Genomic DNA, 10165 nt, shown 5'->3' on the forward strand with positions numbered 1-10165 from the left:
GGCCATGGCGGCCGCCATCGTGCCAAGGCCTCGCCCGCCACGAGCGTGTGCGCCGTCGGCCGCGAGCGCGTGCTTCTTCCGCCGCTTGCGCCACACATCGCTCCGCCCAGCCCGCGCCACCCGCCGCTCTTCCCCGCCGGCCGGCGTGCCCCGCCACCTGCGCCGCCCTCCCTCCTAGCCGAGCCGCCTGCTCGCCTCGGCCATGGCGGCCGCCATCGTGCCAAGGCCTCGCCCCGCCCCGCTCGGCCCTGCCGACCGAGCCCCCGCCTTTGCACCTCGTGTACGCCATCGACGGGGAGACCAGCGCCGGAGAGGTGCTTCGCCGGGGCGCCGCTCTGCCCCGCCGGAGAAGAGCGTGGAGTGCATACAAGGTGTTTGAGGAAATGCCAGAGAGAGAGGAGGAGGAGGAGGAAGAAGATTGATGCTGATATGTGGGCCCATCCTGTCGGAAAAGCGTTTAGAAGAGGCCAATCGGGCACTTTTCTGAGATGGTAATTTTTAGTTAAAGATTAGTCAAAAAGTGGTAGTTTTTGGCACAAATTTGTAAAGTGGTAGTTTGTAGGCACGGTTCCGCGAAATGTGGTAGTTTTTTGTTAAATACTCTTCCCTAGACCATGTCTATGAGCGTGTTGGTCGTCATCTCCAACATATGTCGGCTGATATTCAGCTCGATGCAGCTGGCTGACTGTGTACAAGACTTTCGCCTGGTCGTCGCCTTCGATGGAAACTCAACGTTTGAGTTGAATAAAGCAAACCTCTCGCCCAGTGGAAAGTCAGGAGGCTAACCCTGGAATGAAGACGTAGTGGAGACTTTTCTAAACAACCTTCGCTTGCGGTCTCATCTTGAAGCATCACCAAGACCTTGTAATTAGTTAGGTACAACAGGGGCTGACGAACCTCCACTTGCACATTGATGTCTATGTGCCCGTGTGGCCACCCCCTAATTGCAGTACTTGGCTGTGTGGGGCTCATAAGACTTCCTTTTGAATTCCCCGCGAGTGAAGGATTTCTCGTATGGAGAAAAACCTCTTGAGCGTTATCTGATCTTATTCTTGTATTTCAAATATTGGACCTGCCTTTTTAATGGGACATCCCAGCAACAAAGTCGGGCCAGATGTCTAATTGCTTTTGATCTAAATAGACTGTATTTTTTCTTTATTTTTTAGCTCCGTAAAATTATTGTTTTTCTTCTGAAAAGTAAAAAAAATGCAGAAAACAACACCCGAATCCCTTTCTTCTGCATATATTTGGTGGCCATCTAGAACGTATCAGTGTCAAATATCTGGTGGCCATCTAGAACGTATCAGTGCCAAATATCTGGTGGCTAATGCCAATTTTTCTTGGTGCCCCTTGAGTCCCTTTCTTCTGCATATATCTGGTGGCCATAGTTAGCTAGCCCGGTTGAGTCCCTTTCTTTTGCATATATCCAAAAACTTGATAGATGTCAAAGTAGTATATTTAGCCCAATAGAAACCAACACAAATATTCGACACAAAGAAAATGACCAGTGTGCCGGAGACAATGAGAACGCATAAAGGACAACAATTTAAAATTGTTATATCAAAAATTAATAGTTTCAAAGGTAAGTGGACTACTTAACAAATACGGGCCACCCCCTCCCTGGCTGCGCCTGCCCCTGCGCCGTGGGCCACTCCGGCCGCGGCGGCCATCTCGCGGCGCCCGCCAGCTACTGCCTGCTGGCCGGTATGGGTCGGCCGCGCTCTCGTAGATCTAGCGTTAGTGGTAGCCTACGTGCGACCTCACCGGCCTCCCCTACGTACTCCGGTCCGTCCATGGTGCCGGACTCGCAGCTGCCCCGCGGTGTCAATGTGTGAGATCCCGGCGCTCCGCCTCGAATCCTGCTTCGTGGTGAGTGCTCGACCGCGGCACCTCCACTCCGCTTAGCGGATCTGACCGCTGATCCTGGCCCATTACCTTTTTTGGAGCGGCCGCGCCTGATACGTCTCCAACGTAGCTATAATTTTTGATTGCTCCATGCTATATTATCTACTGTTTTGGACTATATTGGGCTTTATTTTCCACTTTTATATTATTTTTGGGATTAACCTATTAACCGGAGGCTCAACCCAGAATTGCTGTTTTTTTTGCCTATTTCAGTGTTTCGGAGAAACAGAATATCAAACGGAGTCCAAACGGAATAAAATCTTCAGGAACGTGATTTTCTCACTGAACATGATCCAGGAGACTTGGACCCTACTCCAGGGAGTCAAAGAGGAGGTCACGAGGGTGGGAGGCGCCCCCCTAGGGCGCCCCGCTGCCTCGTGGGCCCCTCGGTGCTCCACCGACGTACTCCTTCCTTCTATATATACCTGCGTACCCCCAAACGATCAGAACAGGAGCCAAAAACCTAAGTCCACCACCGCAACTTTCTGTATCCACGAGATCCCATTTTGGGGCCTGTTCCGGAGCTCCGCCGGAAGAGGGCCGATATCACGGAGGGCTTCTACATCATCCTAGCCCCTCCGATGAAGTGTGAGTAGTTTACCTTAGACCTTCGGGTCCATAGTTAGTAGCTAGATGGCTTCTTCTCTCTCTTTGAATCTCAATACAAAGTTCTCCCCCTCTTTTGTGGAGATCTATTCGATGTAATCTTCTGTTTGCGGTGTGTTTGTTGAGACCGACGAATTGTGGGTTTATGATCAAGTCTATCTATGAATAATATTTGAATCTTCTCTGAATTCTTTTATGTATGATTGGTTATCTTTGCAAGTCTCTTCGAATTATCCGTTTGGTTTGGCCAACTAGATTGGTAGTTCTTGCCATGGGAGAAGTGCTTAGCTTTGGGTTCGATCTTGCGGTGTCCTTTCCCAGTGACAGAAGGGGCAACAAGGCACGTATTGCATCATTGCTGTCGATGTCAAAACCGGCGGATCTCGGGTAGGGGGTCCCGAACTGTGCGTCTAGGCTAGATGGTAACAGGAGGCAAGGGACACGAAGTTTTACCCAGGTTCGGGCCCTCTCGATGGAGGTAAAACCGTACGTCCTGCTTGATTAATATTGATGATATGGGTAGTACAAGAGTAGATCTACCACGAGATCGAGGAGTCTAAACCCTAGAAGCTAGCCTATGGTATGATTGTTGATGTGTATGTTGTCCTACGGACTAAAACCCTCCGGTTTATATAGACACCGGGTAGGTTTAGGGTTACACAAAGTCAGTTACAATGGTAGGAAATCTTCATATCCGTATCGCCAAGCTTGCCTTCCACGCCAAGGAAAGTCCCTTCCGGACATGGGACGGAGTCTTCAATCTTGTATCTTCATAGTCCAAGAGTCCGGCTGAAGGTTTAGTCCGGCCATCCGAACACCCCCTAATCTAGGATTCCCTCAGTAGCCCCTGAACCAGGCTTCAATGACGATGAGTCCGACGCGCATATTGTCTTCGGCATTGCAAGGCGGGTTCCTCCTCCAAGTACTTCATAGAAGATTTTGAACACAAAGATAGTGTCCGGCTCTGCAAAATAAGTTTCCACATATTGCCATAGAGAGAATAATATTTACACAAATCTAATCTGCTGACGTATTCCGTAGTTTGACATCACACCATGACCAAGCTTTTATTCGAACCGTTTTACTGTCCCATCTCAGCGTGTTATGCGAGGCGGTTTCCTTGGCACATCTTGTTAAAGCAGAGATCGTGTCCCCTTATTCCGGGATTCTCATCAATACGGGCGTGGGTAACCCAACTGCGCCATCGATTACGGCGCTTGGAGATAAGCGAGTTTTATCAGGCTGGTGGGGACATGTAGCTGCGTCCACCCATATAAGGGGATACAGATCCACCTTTTCACCTACGCCTTCTTCCTCCTTCGCCTATCCATTCTTGCGCACTCGAGCTCCAGCGCCCAAGTCCGCACTCCTCACCTCAACCTTCTCCAGCCATGTCCGGAGCGGGAGGCAAGTGGATGGTCTCCTCCGTCACGGAGGAACATATCAAAAAGCTGAGGAAGGCCGGATACCTGTCTAACGACATCGCGTACCGGCTCCTCGAAAAGGGGCAGCTCATCCCCACCCCTAGGCCCCATGAGAGGGTGGTGTTCCTCCCCCATTTCCTCCGCGGACTGGGCTTCCCTCTCCACCCATTTGTCCGGGGGCTCATGTTTTACTACGGCCTGGATTTCCACGATCTAGCCCCGAACTTCATCCTCAACATCTCGGCGTTTATCGTCGTGTGTGAGGCCTTCCTCCGCATCCGCCCCCATTTCGGCCTATGGCTCAAGACTTTCAACGTCAAGCCGAAGGTGGTGCGCGGCAGCCAGGCGGAGTGCGGAGGCGCCATGGTGGGCAAGATGGCCAACGTCCTCTGGCTCGAGGGCTCCTTTGTGGAGACCCTAAAGGGGTGGCAATCGGGGTGGTTTTACATCACCGAGCCGCGTGAAGCCGAATGGGCCGCACCCCCTGAGTTCCGGTCCGGACCCCCAACGCGGCTCACGTCCTGAAAAGAGACGGGCCTGTCGTGGGGTAAAAAAGGAGAGCTGACCGGACTCCAAACATGCATCAAAACCCTGGTGGACAAGAAGCTCAAACTTGTCAACGTAGTCCAGGTTATGCTCATCCGCTTGATCCTCCCATGCCAACAACGGGCCTTCAACTTGTGGGAGTTCGACCCGGCGCAGCACCAAACTCTTAACAGGCTCTTCGACACGACGTACGAAGATGCCTGGAAGGTGCTTTTCAAAGGCGCTGTGGCTCCCGCATCCGCTACTCAGGATCGCGGATTCAGTACACAGCGTCACGCTCTTGCGGTAAGCTGTCTTTTTTCCTTTTACAGGGTATCAGTTTTTCATAGTTTGACTCCATGCGGGATCTGAGGTCCCTTTCCTTTGACAGGATTGGCAGGTGACGTCCGGACAGATCAACTGTCCGGCTCCTTTGCCCGAAGGCCCAGCGGACGCTCACCTGGCGAAGCTGCTGGCTCCGGCACCCTATGTGGTACCGGAGAAGAAGGTCAAGAAGAAGACCACGGGGACTCGAAAGAGTGCCTGCCTCCCGGAGGTGTCGGATTCATCATCCGACGAATCCAAGACGTACTCCTCCCGCGAAGACGAGGAGGAGGAAGAAGAGACCCCTCCCCCTCCAGCGGGGGAAGGGAAGAAAAGGAAGGCCGCCCCAACTGGGGAGGCCGAGGGGTCCAAGAAGGGGAAAACCCTTCCTCCGGACTATTCCACCGACACCGACGACGGTGGAGAGGAGTGGGCGCCCAGGGCCAAGCCCCTGGCCAATTCGTAAGTATCCGGATACCAGAGTGATTCATAATGTTCGTTTACTGCACAACTTTCCCTTACGCCGAATATGTTTATGCAGCCCACCCAAAGACCAGCTCGACGCGTCGTCAAGCGGCTCACTGGACTCGTCGGATGTGAACTCACTTCCGACGGCTTCCTCCCTCTGCCCTACGGACGACACCGAAGTGTTATCCCAACAGGTTCCAAGCCGGGGGGAGGTGGTCCTGGAGGCGCCGCAAGGCGACCTCCCGGACTCTAGGAGTAAAGGGGATAAAACCCCCCAGGGCTCCAAGTCCAACCCTAGGCCGGACACCGCTCTGGAACCTTCAAAGGTTCCAGAGTCCGGCGGGCGACCTCCTTCCAAGAGGAGCAGGCCCGTCGTGCCGGTGACCTCCGTCCAACCGGAGGCGCCGGACAATATGTTGGAGGTGCTCCAAGGCGCCTCCATCGACGAGGGGCACCACACTATTATGAGTGCGACGATTCAGAAGGTTCAGTCCGCCAAGAGCGGAGTGACTGAAGCTTGTACTAGCCTTTTAACAGGCTTTGAGGTAAGTAAAGAATGTGTAAATAATATTACCGCATAGACAGTAGCCCCTGATGCTCTATTTGGTGTTCGGGAAGAAAAGCCGAATAGAGGATCAATTAAAATTCGCAGGAGTCTAACAAAAAGGAGTCAATATGCGTATGCAGGCTTCTCTGCTTGCGTCCGCCGCACTGACTGCGGAAGTGGACACGCTAAAGCAGGACCTTGAGCGGTCCGAGCAAGAGCTCGGGCGTGCCAAGAAGCAGCTCGAGGACAATGAAGGTAAGAAATACCTTGTTTAAATAGATATACAAAAAAGGTGCAATTTCAAAAAATGACAGGACTATCGTGGCTATTGTAGGGGCCACGTCTGAGGTGGCGACCCTTAAGCAGGCGCTGGACAAGGCCGAGAAGAGGGCAGCCTCGGAGCGCACCGAGCGGGAGAGGTATGAGGCTGAGGTTGGCAAGGTGCGGCAAGAGCTCCAGGCTCTCATGGAAAAACATGAGAGTTTGGAGCTTGACTTAAAGACGCGAGCGTCCGAGCTCGCGGTGGCTATTGAAAATGCCAAGGCAGCCAAGGCCGAATCCCAGAAGACCCTCCAGGAGTTGGATGATGTGAAGAAGATAGCGGCAAGTAAGGCATTCTTTATGCAAAGCAAACACATAAACGTGAGTTAACTGTTACTTACCCGAATCCGGAGCTTTCCAGGAGCATTCGCAGATCTTCCCTGGAGTGCATCCGATGCCGCCACATTCTATCGAGCCGAGGAGGGCAGCTCGACGGAGAAGGTGTTCTGGTCTCAGTACGCTGAGGCCGGACACCCCGTGCCCCTGAGCGACCAGCTGAAGCAACTGGTCGAGCTCCACAAGGCGGCCGAACAGGCCATGAAGGGCCTCATAGTTCGGCTGTGGCCTGGAGAGGCTCAGCCTGGGAGCTATTTCGGGCTAGTGCGGTGGCTGGTGGAGGCCTGTCCAAGGCTCGAAGTTATCAAGCGCTCCGTCTGCATTGAAGGTGCCCGTAGGGCCCTTGCCCGTGCTAAGGTGCACTGGGGCAAGCTGGATGCTGAGAAGCTTGTGAAGGACGGGCCACCGCCGGGGAAAGAGCACCACAAGCCCGAGAATTACTATAAGGATGTTTTGAAGGGTGCCCGCCTTGTGGCGGATGAATGTTCTATGGATGTAATCTTTGAGTAAAACTCGCTCGTTTTGTCCTGTGCGCTGAAAACTTGTTCATATGCGCTAAGCAATGCTGTTTGAATTTAAAATATTACCTTCTGTGCGGCGGTTTATCAATTCTGAGAGATGGCAAGTCGTCGGCTTCTGCCCCCGTGCCGCTAGTGCTGGGGTGTTCGGGGATAAACCTGAGCGCTCTTTTTCCCATGTTTGGGTCCTTCGAGGGAGGCGCTCAGCCCGACGAACAAGGCAATCGGACTATAATGCGTGAACACTCTCACTTAGCCATAGAATTCTATAATTTTAAATTTCGGCGAAGCCCCTAGTATTTGGAAGACCGAGTTCGGGGCGCTATCCACGCCTTGGCCGGACAGAGCCGGCTCCTTGTCCTAAGCGGCATAAGTCGTTAAGGACTCGAAAAACCTCTCGAACAGCGACCAGCTCTCGCTTCATCATGACAGTCAGTTTTAGCTTTCTCCACTGAGGTGCTCAACCTAGCTCAACCGGGGCACAATCGCAGTGGTTCTCCTAGTGCTAGCTTAGCCGATATAGCGGAACGTAAGGCACCAAAACATAGGAGCCGGGCAAACCCAACTATTGACCCAAGACATGATTTGGAGCCAATGCATATAATGCTATAAGTTCGGGGTGCCATACTTGTTAAAGTGTTCGGACTTCTCACACCATATTGAGGGGTACTAAAGCCCCTGGCGTATTTTAGCCGTACCAACGTGTACAGGTGCAACATGTCGTTAAGGAACATATATATATATATATATATATATATATATATATATATATATAAAAGAGTAATGCAAAAATAGACAAAAGCTATGCATTGTTTATTAAGGAGGCTGTGATCAAAGCAGAACGATACAAATAATGCAATAAGCAAAAGGTTGGACTATCTAACATGTCCGCTCCAGGGGCAAGCTGCGGAATAATATGCGAAACAGGTATACTACTCGTGATAGAGACCACCTAGGAGTTCCGTAATGCGGCGTGGCTTGTCTGCTTCCCTGGTTCTTGCATCGTTTGTGCGGCGATTGAGCTGCCAAACATGCCTTCCGAAGGATGGAGTCCTGAAAGTAAGGGAAAATTAAAAAATCGGCAGCCCCTGGTACGGTTTAAGCCGTATTTTTGGGCGTGTCGTGATGGTGCCCCTCCCCCTGGACCGATGGTATCTCTAGAGCGTAGTTATGTACGCGAAGTACTGGCGTCGCCTTTTGCGAGGGTTGGGGTTGGGGCCGCATTGCTACGCCTGCTTGGATCATGCCAGGCGGTCTTGTTGTAGGTTACTCCGGGTGCGCTTGACGGTGTCTGGTCGTTTACTGGCCGGACTGGAGAACTGCCTGGAGAGGCTGCTTTGAACTTCCGCTGCAAGGGCCGCCGTGTGCTCCTCCGTTCGGAGGGAGCGTTCGGTGTTTCCATTGACCGTAATTACTCCTCGAGGGCCTGGCATCTTGAGATTAAGGTATGCGTAATGTGGTACCACATTGAACTTAGCGAATGCAGTTCGCCCGAGCAGTGCGTGATAACCACTGCGAAACGGGACTATGTCGAAGATTAACTCCTCGCTTCAGAAATTATCCGGAGATCTGAAGACCACTTCAAGTGTGACTGAGCCTGTACAGTTGGCCTCTACACCTAGTATTACACCTTTAAAGGTCGTTTTGGTGGGCTTAATCCTCGAGGGATCTATGCCCATTTTCCGCACTGTATCCTGGTAAAGCAGGTTCAGGCTGCTGCCGCCGTCCATAAGGACTCTAGTGAGATGAAATACGTCAATAATTGGGTCTAGAACTAGTGCGGCGAATCCGCCATGACGGGTGCTGGTGGGGTGGTCCCTTCGATCCAAGGTGATCGGGCAGGAGGACCATGGGTTGAACTTTGGGGCGACTGGCTCTACCGCGTATACGTCCCTTAACGCGCGCTGCCGCTCCCTTTTGGGGACGTGGGTTGCGTATATCATGTTCACAGTCCGCACTTGTGGGGGAAAACCCTTGTGTCCATTGTTGTTCGGCGGCCGGGGCTCCTCGTCATCATCGCTATGCAGCCCCTTGTCTTCATTTTCGGCGTTTAACTTGCCTGCCTGCTTGAACACCCAATAACCCCTGTTGGTGTGATTGGCTAGCTTTTCGTGGGTGCCATGTATCTGGCACGAGTGGTCGAGTATCCGATCCAAACTGGATGGCCCCCTAGGATTCCTTTTGAATGGCTTTTTCCGCTGTCCGGATTTAGAGCCTCTAAATCCGGCATTAACTGTCGTATCCTCAGCATTGTCGCCGTTAATGCGGCGTTTCTGCTTGTTGCGACGCGACCTGCCACTACTGTCCCTGGTGTTCGAATTACCAGGGTTCTTGGTCATATTGTTGCTACGAGCAAGCCAGCTGTCTTCTCCCGCGCAAAAGCGGGTCATGAGTGTCGTGAGTGCTGCCATAGATTTCGGCTTTTCCTGTCCAAGGTGCCGGGCCAGCCACTCGTCACATATATTGTGTTTGAAGGCTGCTAGGGCCTCAGCGTCCGCACAGTCGACTATTTGATTTTTCTTTGTTAGGAACCATGTCCAGAATTGCCTGGCCGATTCCTCTGGCTGCTGAATTACGTGACTTAGGTCATCGGCGTCTGGGGGTCGCACGTAAGTGCCCTGGAAATTGTCGAGGAATGCGGCTTCCTGGTCCTCCCAACAACTGATTGATCCTGTTGGCAAGCTGTTAAGCCAATGCCGGGCTGGTCCTTTAAGCTTGAGTGGGAGGTATTTGATGGCGTGGAAATCATCGCTGCGGGCCATGTGGATATGAAGGAGGTAATCCTCGATCCATACCGCAGGATCTGTTGTGCCATCATATGATTCGATGTTTACGGGTTTGAAACCCTCGGGGATTTGATGATCCATTATTTCATCTGTAAAGCAGAGTGGGTGTGCGGCGCCTCTGTACTGGGCTATATCATGACGTAGCTCCAGTGAGCCTTGTCTACTGTGTTCGGCCCTGCTGAATTTGTGGCCGGTGTGACGGTTGCCGTCTCGAGCCGTGGGGCACCCACGCGATCCATAGATCGATCTTGTTTGCCTTGCCTTGTCGTCCAACATGTCTCGTAAGTCCGGCGCATGTTCCCGTGCCTTGGTACGGGGTGCGGCTTGAGTGGAGGGCTGAGAGGCCTCTCTGTCGCGACCACGAGGTGGCCGATCTGCCACATCAAGTGCTTCCTCCTCTAATTG

This window comes from Triticum aestivum, chromosome 2A (assembly GCF_018294505.1).
Source record: "Triticum aestivum cultivar Chinese Spring chromosome 2A, IWGSC CS RefSeq v2.1, whole genome shotgun sequence".
In the NCBI taxonomy this organism is placed as follows: domain Eukaryota; kingdom Viridiplantae; phylum Streptophyta; class Magnoliopsida; order Poales; family Poaceae; genus Triticum; species Triticum aestivum.